Source organism: Canis lupus, chromosome 32, assembly GCF_003254725.2.
Source record: "Canis lupus dingo isolate Sandy chromosome 32, ASM325472v2, whole genome shotgun sequence".
NCBI classification, from domain to species: domain Eukaryota; kingdom Metazoa; phylum Chordata; class Mammalia; order Carnivora; family Canidae; genus Canis; species Canis lupus.
In genome coordinates, this window is record NC_064274.1 from 20,595,999 (window position 1) to 20,610,003 (window position 14,005).

At 32.7% G+C, this 14,005-nt stretch overlaps 1 protein-coding gene across 13 annotated transcripts in view; it reads left to right on the top strand.

The window, feature by feature from the left end:
• Positions 1-14,005, top strand: part of RAP1GDS1 (Rap1 GTPase-GDP dissociation stimulator 1) — a 159,020-nt gene that overhangs the window by 30,854 nt on the left and 114,161 nt on the right. The window lies entirely within an intron of this gene.

The following is a 14,005-nucleotide window of genomic DNA, read 5'->3' on the forward strand; positions in this document are numbered from 1 at the left end:
ATATTTATGAAAAATAAATAAAAATGCTTATGCTTAGATTTAATTGGAAAGATGTGTATACAGTCATTCAAAAATCCCTTATAACTGAGATGTAAGACTTGATCTTTAATGCTGTAGTAAATAACACTAGTGATAAAAATTATTAAACTCTTCATTGGCTATCAAATTGTGTTGTATTTGATCCATCATATTTCCATTCATTAATTTTTGTATTATCACAGAGAATAGACAGGTACAGAATGATATTTTTATCTGTTTCCTTTGTTCTGTTTTATTGTGCTATGGTTTGTGCTACACTTGTTTTTAGTTATGCCACTATCTTATTCTGGGACTAATCATTTAGCTGACAAAGAATTCAGGAGAAAGTATATATTGTTAGAGTTGTAATTTCAAGCACTCCTGTGTGTTATTTTTTTTTTATTTTCATTTTTTAGTGAACCTGTGCTTAGAAAATCTAAAATAATTGAATGTAGTACTCTTCATCAAAAAGCACATTTTAGAACTAGCTTGGAAAATTCTTTTTCAGTAATTCTCTTTGTTTTTGAGATTGTAACTGTCAAGCTATTCAGTCTTAGAGGTAACAGAGAAGTTTGAAACAGGAGTTCAATAAGAGCTTTTGAATAAGGTTCACCATGGTAAAGAGAAAGGAGAGTGTCTAAAGCTGTGCTGTCCATTGTAGTAGATATATGTGGCTATTTAAATTTAATAATTTAATTTAAAACTAAGTTCCTTAATTTTACTTTTAAGTGGCCATATTTGGCTAGTAACTACCTTCTTGGGGATAACAGATACGAGCCATTTCCATGATCACAGAATGTTCTTTTGTATAACATGCATCTAGAAATAATATGTGATAACCTGAATTTTATATGCTTATATAGGTAGATTTACATAATCATGTAATTAGTCTAAGTAAATTGAATATCTCAAATTCATTTTTTTTGGAAGAGTTTTATTATACTCTTCTTTTGTTTTCAGTGGCTTGGTCTTTTCTCTATATTAGAAAAAAAAATTTAAAAAAAAGATCTATTTATTTATTTATTTGACAGAGCAAGAGGTCGAGAGGGAGCACAAGCAGAGGGAGCAGTAGCAGCAGGAGAGGGAGAAGCAGGCTCCTCATCGGGCAGAGAGCTCAAGATCATGACCTGAGTTGAAAGCAGATGCTTAACTTACTGAGCCACCTAGGCACCCCAGAAAAAAGAATTTTCTAAATGGACCATTTGTCTAGTAACTGAATAATATGGAGGCAATGTTCTCAATTATATGTGGAGAGTTTTTCAGCCATCTCCTGAAAAGACTGAGAGAGAAGTGAAGTTGAAGAAGAGAAATGAAGAAAGGAAGCCAAAGTTTTTAACTTTTTAAAGAATCAATTTAAGAAAAAGTGAGAAGTATGTAATTGTTGGATTAAATTCATATCCATTGCAGACTTATTCATTGAATCTATTTATTAAAAATAGCCTTGAAATTATAAAGTGTTAAGGCCAAATAGCCACAAGATGTTAATAAAAACAACAAACTCCACCAATTTAACTATTAAATCTCAAGAAGGGAGCAAAAATAATATATCTTTTTAAGAATCTGTAACAAAATTGATGTGTCCTCTCATCTAAGACTGTATACAAAAGTATTTGACACAAGGGGAAGTTCATGCAGATGTTCAGTCTTTGACTTAAGAATGATTATCTGTCATTGATTGCTTGCTCACTAAGTACTCAACACTGGACTTGGGACTATATCTGTTATTTAAACTTTACTTTAGTCCCATGAAGAGATATCACCATGTAAAGGAAAAAGAAACAGACATTATAAGGTTCCTTGCCTTGCTCTGGCACAGTCTAGAGTTTGGATTGGAACTCTTTGCCTACAAAATAAAAAATTACATTTTGAGTGAAGTGTGACTTCTTTGAGTTTTTAGGTTGTGAAAGTGTTTCCAAAAGCTAGGTTTTAACATTGTGTCTTAAATTTTTGCTTTTTCTTTAAAATAGTTTCAAATTATATTATTAAAGAGGAGAATGGTTTATACACCTTTTTTCATTGCGTTATAGATTTATTTTATAGGTATTTTATTGATTTATTTTTTAAAGATTAGCAAGTGACTTTTAAACAAAAAGTAAGAAAAAAATTCTAGTAAGATGTTTATTTTCTACAGTTGTTCTTCCTTGAAGTGATTGATCCATTGCTACTCTTACCCTCTTAAAGGTAAAATTATAATTTTACCTTATAAAACATTTAACTTAGGTGAATCTGTGCTTTTTTTGCAGAGATCTTCTAATGTCATAATTCTTCATTAGTGTCAGGTGTTTTAGCTAAAAATATCATTGTTTGCACCAGAATTGCACCTGATCAAGAAAGTGATTTCTCCATTCTGTACAAGTAGATGATGGTAATGTGTGTAATAGAAATCTAAACTTAAAATTTTATTTTGTAGTCTACTAACCTGTCATTGGAAAGAACAAACCTGAAAGGAATGAAATTATGCTTTTTAAAATTTTTACACTGTGGAAATTTAGTATATTTGAATTGCACATCAAAAATTATCATAATCTAAAATTAGAATATTTGCTGTATAAGTTTGGAATGGTTTTCTTTCTTAAACTGTTTTTAGGTAACATTGTAGTATATATGTCAGAATCTTAAGAGACAAGGGTTAGATAATACTAAGGTTTTATGGAAAACATTTGGATAATACTAGGTTTTATGGAAAACATTTTACTTAAGCATTTTGTATAAATCTCTGATCTAACTAAATAATAGAAGCATTCATTTACTCATTTAAATACTTCAGATTTCAGTTTTTAAATATTTTTAGTAAATATTTGAAAGCTACCCTCTAAGAAGTCAAATTCTGCTCATCCTTACCTCTTTTGATTCAGAGAATATAAGATTCTCTGTAAATGCTTATTGTAGTATGGTTACTCTTTTACATGATTATTTGAAATTTTAAAACAATAGGCCAAATTTTCATCCCTAAACATTAGTACAAGAATTGTCATTAGTGTGACATCTAAATCACGTTTTAAGACAAACTATTAGCATAAATCAAAGGCCCAAAGACAAGAAAAATTAACAGTCCATTCATAATAAAATATTCTATTCCATTGTAAGAGCATGGGGACCATGTTCTGCTGAGGGAACCACAAAACAGTGACGTGATCACCAACACAGCTCTAAATTCTCATCATAAAGGATTAGGCTGTTTTCCTCTGTCTCATTGCCTCATGTACCTTTGTGCTCTAACTTTGTTTAGTTAATTACTTAGTGACATTTCCTGTTTCATACAAGAATCACAGAATTGTTTATTTTCTTTAGAACAACCCTGTTTGCTTGTCTTTAAAAAAAAAAAGTAGTATCTAGTCCACATTCCTAACCTAATATCATACTTATCTAGGAACCTAGTATCATACTTATCTAGGAACTTACCTGGGAATTCACCTAGGTTATCTCTTAGCTCCCCCCCCCACTTTTTTTAAATTCATTATATTGATTTTGGGTTCCCTTCTGAGGCTATAATCCTAAACATACCGGATTATGTGTACAAGCTGCTAATGTAGATTACTCTATGAGTCTTCTCTAATAGAACTTTCTGTTGTTACTTGCTTTTAGTCTGATATATGCTTCAATATTTCTTAATTGATTTACTTTTGGGTATCCAAATTATTTCTTTAAGTAAGGGACTTTGAAACTTGTTATCAGCTGTTTTTCAGTAGCCATATTAAACCTGAAATCACTGGACATGAAACATTACTGCTGTTTTAGTAGAGACAAGAAATAATTTTACTTCTTTCATAGTAATAACCTTTTTTTTTAAGATTTATTTTTTTTATTTGGGAGAAAGAAAGTATGAGCAGAGGCAGGGGAAGAGGGAGAAGCAGGCTTCCTACTGAGCAGGGAACCTGATATGGGGTTTGATCCCAAGACTCTGGGATCATGATGTAAGTGGAGGGCAGATGCTTAACCAACAAAACCACCCAGGCACCCCTCATAGTAATACCTTGATTTTACTTTTTTTCTTTTTAAGATTTTATTTATTTATTCATGAGACACACACACACACACACACACAGAACCAGAGACACAGGCAGAGGGAGGAGAAGCAGGCTCCATGCAGGAAGCCTGATGATGCAGGACCCTATCCCAGGAGTCCGAGATCACGCTGTGAGCCAAAGGCAGACACTCAACCACTGAGCCACCGAGACGTCCCTTGATTTTGCTTTTTTACCCTAAGTTATCAAATGCACCGCAGAAGTGATATATTTCTTTTGCAAACTGAATTCATTATGTTATTCACCTCCTTTATGTATTTTTGTATTATGTGACTCTTCTAGTTATTATGGCCATTGTCCATGAGAGCTTATTAATAAGTGGTGCTAATCATAAATTATCAAAAGTTCAGTTTTTATAAGTAAAGATAGCATTTGCAGAATAGAGGAGACTAAAGAAAATGGTCAACTAAAAAGGCATTGACAATTCTTGATGAATTTGAGAATCCTGGATTGCCATTGAATAGTGGCAGCTACCTAAATCTCAGTTTTTCCACACATTCTCTAAAAATTTATACAGATCATCAAAGAGATCAAGTAAAAACAACTTAACCTGTGCCTTACGCATAACTAGAAGGCAGACTAAGACCTTCAAATTAGAGAAATAAATATCCAAATCTAGCCTACTTAGCTTCAGAGCCCATGATAAAGTTCATTGAGACTGCAGAAACTACATGGAAAAGATGAGAGGAAAATCGGTTGAACCAGGAACCCAACAATACATATTTAAAAATGCCTTTAAGAAGACAAGTTCTAGCCTGGGAAAATACTACGATCTTGTCTTAGATTGAATAAGAGCATTTGCTATTGAGAAATCAAAAGGAAGAGACATAAAAGCACAAGGACCCTAGACAACATATCAGATGAGTGCTGCTTTTGGCAATGATCTTGTTTTGCCTTGCAGACATGGTGGTGAAGGGAAAGAAGGAAACGAGATAGGGAAATTTAAGTGTTCTGTGGAAATAAGACCATAAAACTAGAAGACATATTATAAACCTCCTTTGGTTTAAGTTCAGAAGAGAGCGTTTTTGAACTAGAAATCTAGATAGTCATCCTGAATCTTTATCCTTATTACATAAATTTTTATTGCTCATAAAGGAAAATAAAAACTATACTGAATAGAAAATTGCAGATAATAAACATACAAACTACTACAATGAATAAAGCAGAAAATAAGAAACCATATTTTAGCTATTAAAAGTTTTCTTCCTGAACCATCCATAAAACCAGTTATCAGTACCCGAACACCATGACCTATATTAAATATCTTTAATCCTTTGCATATATGAAAAGAAAAATCCTCGGGATCCCTGGGTGGCGCAGCGGTTTAGCGCCTGCCTTTGGCCCAGGGCGCGATCCTGGAGACCCGGGATCGAATCCCACGTCGGGCTCCCGGTGCGTGGAGCCTGCTTCTCCCTCTGCCTGTGTCTCTGCCTCTCTCTCTCTCTCTGTGTGACTATCATAAATAAATTAAAAAAAAAAAAAAAAAAAAAAAGAAAAGAAAATCCTCAAGTAAGAGTTTCAGATACTTGAAATAGAAGTGGATAAATATCAGGGTGTTGTGAAAGAAGAGTTGACTACAAGAAATTGAAGAAAAAGAATCATTTTAGAAATTAAAACCAGGGACACTTAGGTGGCTCAGTCATTAAGCATCGGCCTTCAGCTCAAGTCGTGATCCCAGGGTTCTGGGATCAAGTCCTACATTGGACTCCCTGCTCAGTAGGGAGTCTGCTTCTCCCTCTACCCCTCCCCACTGCTTGTGCTCTCTTTCTCTCTCTCTCTCTCTCTCTCTCATACTCTCTTGCATGCTCTCTCAAATAAATACATCTTTAAAAAAATAAAGACATTAAAACTAGATTTTAAGATAACAGGAAAGAATAGAGGTGACTGAAAATTTATTACAGAGCGTTGAGGAAAACAGGCAAAAGAATGAAGACAAAGGAACAGAGAGAAAATGATTAATGTATAAGATAGGCAAAAAGATCCAATGTATACTAATTTGGAGCCCTAAAGGAGAAAAACAAAAACATGATGCAGAACTAATATTTAAAACTATGAATTTTTCTGAAGAAAAGACCAGAATCTACATGATGTAAAAGAGGTAGCCATGTACTTGCAAAAATTGACTGTAATGGGCAACTCAGAGACTTGGTCTAGTAAAACTTTCACTTATGCATTTATTTGTGTCTAAATGAAAAACGAAAGAGCAACTCTTTCACAAATAAATTTATCACTCGGTAACAATTAAAAAAAAAAAAAAAAAAAAGGGATCCCTGGGTGGCGCAGCGGTTTGGCGCCTGCCTTTGGCCCAGGGCGCGATCCTGGAGACCCGGGATCGAATCCCACATCGGGCTCCCGGTGCATGGAGCCTGCTTCTCCCTCTGCCTGTGTCTCTGCCTCTCTCTCTCTCTGTAACTATCATAAATAAAAAAAAAAAAAAAAGTAAAAATAAGTACAAAGGAAAAATCCTTAGGGCCTCCACTTAAAAAGATCAAGTTACTTAAAAGGAAAGAACATCAGATTAGCATCAGACTTCTCAACAGCAATATACAAAGCAATTCAATAATGGAACAGTATTTTTTAAAAATTCAAGGAATAGGAATTTTACATAGAGTCAGCCTGCTCAGTATCAAGGCTATTAAAAAAAATCATTAAAAATGGAAAAACTCAGGGAACACTATACTCATTAGTCTTCCACAGTAATCTTCTAAACTCTTGCATCCAGTATTCATTATCTGACATGGCTATTGAACATTTGAAATGAGGCTAGTTTGAATTTAGGCACACTGTAGATTTCAAAGACTTAGTACCAAAAATTTGTATAAATACATCATCAACAGTTTTGAATATATTGATTACATAATCTCATTTTTAAAAATTTTATAAAATATTTACAAGTACTTGATTTCTGTTGCAGCTTTAGAGGCCATTGTTTCTTGAATTGTGGGTGGTGGCTGATTGAAGTAGGTTTAAGTGTTGAGCCATCCAGTACGATATGATGGAAAATGCAATGTCATCAATAAAATCAAATTGGGTTATTCAGTGTACAAAAGGACATTCATAAGACATTTAAAATAGTGAGCTTAAGTTCATTATTCAAGGGTTAGATTCAAGGAAGAGAAAGCATAAAGGTCCCAAGATATGTTCTGTGCATTTAGTCAAAAGCAGAAATATATTTGGATATGCAGGAGTTTGTAGAAATGGACATGGAAAGGTTTGAATCTGATTGGAAAAATGAGAGAGATCATCCCAAAATATGTCACAGGCCATGAGATTAATAACAAAAGCAAGATATAACTGTGATACTGGTTACAGTTTGCCCTCTGATGTGCTTTTAAGCTATGCTTTACAAGGAGCAAAAAAAGCTCTTGTTATGTGCGGTCTCCAGAAGGAGATAAGCTTCCATTGGTATTTGTGATTAAAACATTGGCAGAGGATCTGGTTTTCTAACATTAGCTATAAATGTTACCATTTTGCTTCTTAAGTTTGCTAAATTTGAAAAACTTCTCATGTTCCTAAAAGAGAGTAAAATATGTAAGAGAAATGTTATTTGAAATGATGCTATATGCCAAATATATACTTAGGAAGATCTGTCCTCAGTATTTATAGTACCATTGCTGACTTACTATCACTAAGGACTACACTTTTAAGTTATTGTTGAGAGAGAAATGATGGGGTTTGTGCTGCTGTTTTCTTGACATTCTTTTTCAACAAGATAGTGTTGTATGTAACTCTTCCTGGAGAGCTGGTTGTGGATTTTCTGTGGCACATACTTGATTGATGTAACTGGCTTCTGGCTGGTGCTTCTTTTTTTTTTTTTTTTTAGGTTTTTATTTAAATTCCAATTTAGTTAACATACAGTGTTATATTAGTGTCAAGTGTACAATAGAGGGATTAAACAATTCGGTGCTCATCACAAGTGTACTCCTTAATCCCCATCACCTATATAACCTATCCTTCCACCCATCTCTCCTAGTAACCATTAAATTTGTCCTCTGTAGTTGAGAGTCTGTTTCTTGGTTTGCCCTCCTCTCTTTTCCCCTTTGCTCATTTTTGTGTAACTGGCTTCTCGAATCATTTAGGCGCTCTCCCAATATGTTCTGAATGTGTTCAAGAATTTGAGGTATATAAATTGGACTTTTGATTGATATAGTGAATTAGAAATGAATTAATAATACTAGTATCTGAATAAGAATTGTATATTTTCAACAGAAAGGTATAATTTGATATTTGAAGGAAACTAGTTTAAAGTAATTGATTAATCTGTCTTTAGTGTCTTCACTGTGAATATAGATATTTGAACCTGATATTAAAGGTATGGTCAATATCATAGTCTTTTTTACCTCTGTAGAACTTGATAGTCCATGATGATTAGGTTTCCTCTAGAAAGCTTCCTTACATATTTTAAATATAAACCATACAAGGTTTCATTTTTATTTCTTGCAATTCAGATTTCTAGAGTACCCATTTGGCATTGTAAGAGATTAAAGTTTCACGGTTATGTAGACCCTGAAATCTATAAATGAGACATTTTGTGAAATAATACAAGTTTAATGAGTCATCATTTTTCCTAATGTTAGCTTCTTTATAAAATATATATTTATTATAATTAATTGATTTACTTATGTTTAATAATTTATTTTGATATATTGTGTAAAGTGAGGATCTTTATTTTTTTCTAGACAATCAATTTTCCCAGCACCATGTATTGTTTACTCCCTCTTGGTTGATGATGTTCCTTTTATCAAATAATAACTCCTTAATTTAATGTAATTGGGCCAGCTTTGGAGTTTTATTATGTTCCATTAATCTGTTTGTCTATTGTGTTGTAACCATGCTATTTTAATTATATTAGTTTAATGGAGGAAGTTTCTCTTTATAAATCTGTCAAAAAGTTCTATTTTCATGGGTTTAGTATATCACAGAAATTGTGGAAATGCATTGTCACATTCCTGAAAATTCCTATGGGAATTGAGATAAGCTCTAATTAATTAGAAAGAATTGAAAACTTCTCAGCATTTTGTCTCTCAATCTAAGAACATGGATTATATCTTATTTAAGTCTTTGTTGTGTCTCAGTGAGATGTAGTTTGGTTCATGTTTTCCGTACAAATCTCATTTTAAGTATTCCTATGTATTTTACGTTTTTTGGTTGTTGCAAAGGGAGTTTTTCCCATTATAACTTCTAAGTGGTTATTGTTGGAGATCAATTTGAAATCTGTATGCATTTTTATATTTTTATTTGTATTAAACTACCTTTTGAACCCACTTGGTAGTTAAAATAAAAGTTTAATTAGTTTTTTTGGGTTTTGCAATCCGAACATCTGCAAAGTGACATTTTTGCTTTTGTGATTATAGCTCTTTCCTTTGTGATTATAGCTTACTTACTGTGTTGACTTGAACTTCCAGCAATATAGTAAATAACGGTGATTTAAATAGTATCTTACTTTAATTTCTGCTATTAATAGCAGTCCTTCTAATGCTTCATCACTCAATGTAACACCTCTTGATTTAATGTAAAAGGTTTTTTTCATGTTAAGAAAATAGTCTTACAAACCATGAGAGACTCTTAACTCTGGGAAACAAACTGAGGGTTGCTGAAGGGGAGGTGGGTGGGAGGATCACATAACTGGGTGATGAGCATTAAGGAGGGCATGTGATGTGATGAGCCCTGGGTGGTATAGGCAACTGATGAATTATTGAAAACTACATCTGAAACTAGCGATGCACTATATGTTGGCAAATTAAATTTTGATAAAAAAAGAATAGACTTAATTCAAGAATGATTTTTTAAAAAATCAAGAGTGGCTACCTTTAGTATTAATTAACCTCGAGTTTAATTAATACTAAAAATAGCATCTATTAATTTTGATATTATAAAGATTATTTATAATAAAATTATTTGTTGAGAGCATTATTACTAGAGGAAGTTTTTCTTAAGAGTGGAAAGTGCAACATAGTTTTACAATCTCAGAATCAAGACCTTTTAGTAAACTAGTGAGTGAGGTGTTCACAATAATTTGTATCTTCCTTTGTCCCTCTTCAGGGACACACACTTACCTAATAAGAATTAGTACTTAATAATTAAAATCAACAATATGAATTATATATTTTAGAATAAGTTAAATTTTTAAATTTTAATTCTAGTATAGTTAACATACAATGTTTATTAGTTTCAGGTGTATAACATTGCAACTCAGAAATTCTGCACATTACTCAGTACTCATCATGATAAATGTACTCTTCAATCCCTATCACCCTATTTCACCCACCTCCCCTCTGGTAACCATGTTTGTTCTCTGTAGTTAGAGTCTTTCTGTTTCTCTCTCTCTCTCTCTCTCTCTCTCTCTCTTTATCTCTGCTCATTTGTTTTGTTTCTTAAATTCCACATATGAGTAATATCATATGGTATTTATCTTTCTCTGAGTTATTTTGCTTAACATTATACAGTAGCTCCATCCATGTTGTTGCAAAAGGCAAGATTTTATTTCCTTTTATGGTTGAGTAATATGCCATAGTGTGTGTGTGTATGTGTGTGCTTGTGTATAGCGCATCTTTTCTGTCCATTCATCTTTCGATAGACACTTGAGCTGCTTTCATAATTTGTCTATTGCAAATAATGCTACAGTAACCATAAAGGTGGATGTATCCCTTTGAATTAGTGTTTTGTATTTTGGGGGTAAATATCCAGTAGTGCAGTTATTGAATTGTAGAGTAGTTCTATTTTTAACTTTTTGAGGAGCCTTCATATTGTTTTCTACAGTGGCTGCACCAATTTGCATTATCACCAACAGTGCATGAGAGTTCCTTTTTCTCTACATCCTTGCCAACATGTTTCTTGAGTTTTCGATTTTAGCCATTCTGACAGGTGAAATATGATATATCTCACTGTGATTTCGATTTGCATTTCTCTGATGATGAGTGATGTTGTGCACCTTTTTATGTGTCTGTTGGCCATCTGTATGTCTTCTTTGGAGAAATGTCTGTTCATGTCTTTTGCCCATTTTTTAATTGCACTATTTGGGTTTTTTTGGTATTACTTATAAGTTCTTTATATATTTTGGATACTAATCCTTTATCAGATATGTCATTTGCAAATATCTTCTCCCATTGCATTGGTTGCCTTTTAGTTTTGTTGACTATTTCCTATGCTGTGCAAAGCTTTTTATTTTGTTTTTTTTTTATTTATTTTTTATTTTTTATTTTTTATTTTTTTTTATTTTTTATTTATTTATTTTTTTTATTTATTTATGAGAGTCACAGAGAGAGAGAGAGAGAGGCAGAGACATAGGCAGAGGGAGAAGCAGGCTCCATGCACCGGGAGCCTGATGTGGGATTCGATCCCGGGTCTCCAGGATCGCGCCCTGGGCCAAAGGCAGGCGCCAAACCGCTGCGCCACCCAGGGATCCCCAAAGCTTTTTATTTTGATAAAAATAATTTTTACTTTTGTTTTCTTTGCCTCAGGAGACACATGTAGAAAAATTTTATGGCCAATGTCAGAGAAATGCATCATGCGGTCTTCTAGGATTCTTATGGTTTCAGGTCACACATTTAGGTCTTAAATCAATTTTGAGGTTATTTTCATGTATGTTGAAAGAAAGTGGTACAGTTTCATTCTTTTGTGCGTAGATGTCCAGTTTTCCCAACACTATTTGTCGAAGGGACTCTTTCCCATTGTATATTTTATTCTGCTTTGTCAAAGATTAATTGACCATATAATTGTGGGTTTATTCCTGGACTTTGTATTCTGTTATATTGATCTATGTGTGTTGTTTTGTTTTTGTTTTTGTTTTGCCTGTACCATATGGTTTGATTACTATAGGTTTGTAATATAACTTGAAGTCTGGAATTGTCAAACCTCCAGTTTTATTTTTCTTTTTCAAGGTTGTTTTGGCTATTTGAGGTCTTTTGTGTTTCCATACAAATTTAAATATTGTTCTAGTTCTGTGAAAAATACTTGTATTTTGATAGGGATTGCATTAAATCTATAGATTGCTTTGGGTAGTATAGACATTTTTACAATATTAGTTCTTCTAATCCATGAGCATAGAATGTTTTTCCATTCCTTTGCATTGTCTTGACTTTCTTTTATCAGTGTTTTCTAGTTTTCAGACTACAAGTTTTTCACCTTTTGGTTAAGTTTATTCCTAGATATTTTACTGTTTTTTGTTGTAATTGTAAATGGGATTATTTTCTTATTTTCACTTTCTTCTGCTTCATTGTTAGTGTATAGGAAGGTAATAGATTTCTGTACATTGATTCTGTATCATAAAATTTTACTGAATTTGTTTATTCTAGTAGTTTTTTGGTAGAATCTTTCAGGTTTTCTACATATAGTAACACATTATCTGCAAATAGTGTGAGTTTTACTTCTTCCTTACCAATTTGGATGTCTTTTATTTCTTTATGTGTCTGATTTCTGTGGCTAGGACTCCTAGTATTATGTTGAATAAAAATGGTGAGAGAGGACATTCTTACCTTGTTCCTGACCTTAGGGTAAAACCTCTCAGTTTTTCCCCATTGAGTATGATGTTAGCTCTTTTCATATGTGGCCTTTATTATGTTGAGGTCTGTTCCCTCTAGACTTACCCTGTTGAATGTTTTTATCATGAATGGATATTATTCTTTGTCAGGTGCTTTTTTCTGAATCTATTGAAATGATCATATGGTTTTTATTCTTTCTCTTATTGATGTAATGTATCAAGTAAAGCATTACTTTTAGTACAGGAAAACTAATTATAATTGCAAGGTTATATTAGCCTTTGAATTATGTCCATAGCTATAAATTTAGGTTTTCATGTTTTGTTTACTTTTAGATTACTCAACCCTGGAAGTGTGAACTTTATTACTTACGATTTTTCTTACTTAAAGGTACTTTTACATGGATTCCTCACAGGGAGTTTTTAATGTCATGTGAATTTTGATATTTTAAGATATAATGAAGTAGGCATATAAATTCTTTTATAAATTAAAAAAATGTCTTAAATGTTTGGCCTTAAAGACTTTTAAGACTTTCTATTTTTTTTAAGATTTTATTTATTTATTCATGAGAGGCACAGAGAGAGAGGCAGAAACGTAGAGGGAGAAGCAGGCTTCTTTCAGGGAGCTGGATGCAGAACTTGATCCCTGGACCCAGGATCACATACTGAGCGGAAAGCAGATGCTCAACCGCTGAGCCACCCAGGCATCCCTTAAGGACTGTCTTAAAAGTTTCTAACATTTGGCCTTAAGAGAAGAAAGAAACACTAGCCAGAAGAAAAATAGGCAATTGAAGAAAATTCTTCTTTTTGAAGTTTGATTTTGTATAAATCTTACTTCACATGAAACTGTAGTTTATCCATTACATTAAAACCGGAACAGACACCACATCATGGGAATATGTTTTATACCAAGTTAATAAAAGCAAAGTTATTTCATTTTTCATTGTGACTCACTTATTATTTACTGCAGTTTTCATTGTTTGAGTTATGAATGTATGTGAATACTAATGACCAACTGCAAAATTGTTAAATTGGAAAAATGGTTATAATATTAACAGACATAATAGAGAGTAAAATATTAACTCTTTGCTTGAAGTAGTCAAAGTCAGAGAAGAATAGCCAGGAAAAGAAAAAGATCCCAAATTAAATACTTGTTAGAAGCACATTACAAAGGAGTGATCTAGTTGAGGAAATGTATGGTAAGTCAGTAATATATCTTCTTATCTGAATAAAAGATTCTACATTATTCTCTGTTTGCTGTACAATTAGATCTTGACAAAGACCACAGTATTATCTGCCATATTTTTAACTGTATGTGATTTATGGTCATTTTACTCTCTTATAACAAATCACTAACAACTAAGGAAATGTGAATATTTTGTGTTTTTAGTAAGGTGTAGGGTTTAGGTATAATGTTCAAGTGTAATGTTCATAATAACGGACTATATAATACAGCAAATCCTTATTCCCTAATTTTTAAAAAGAT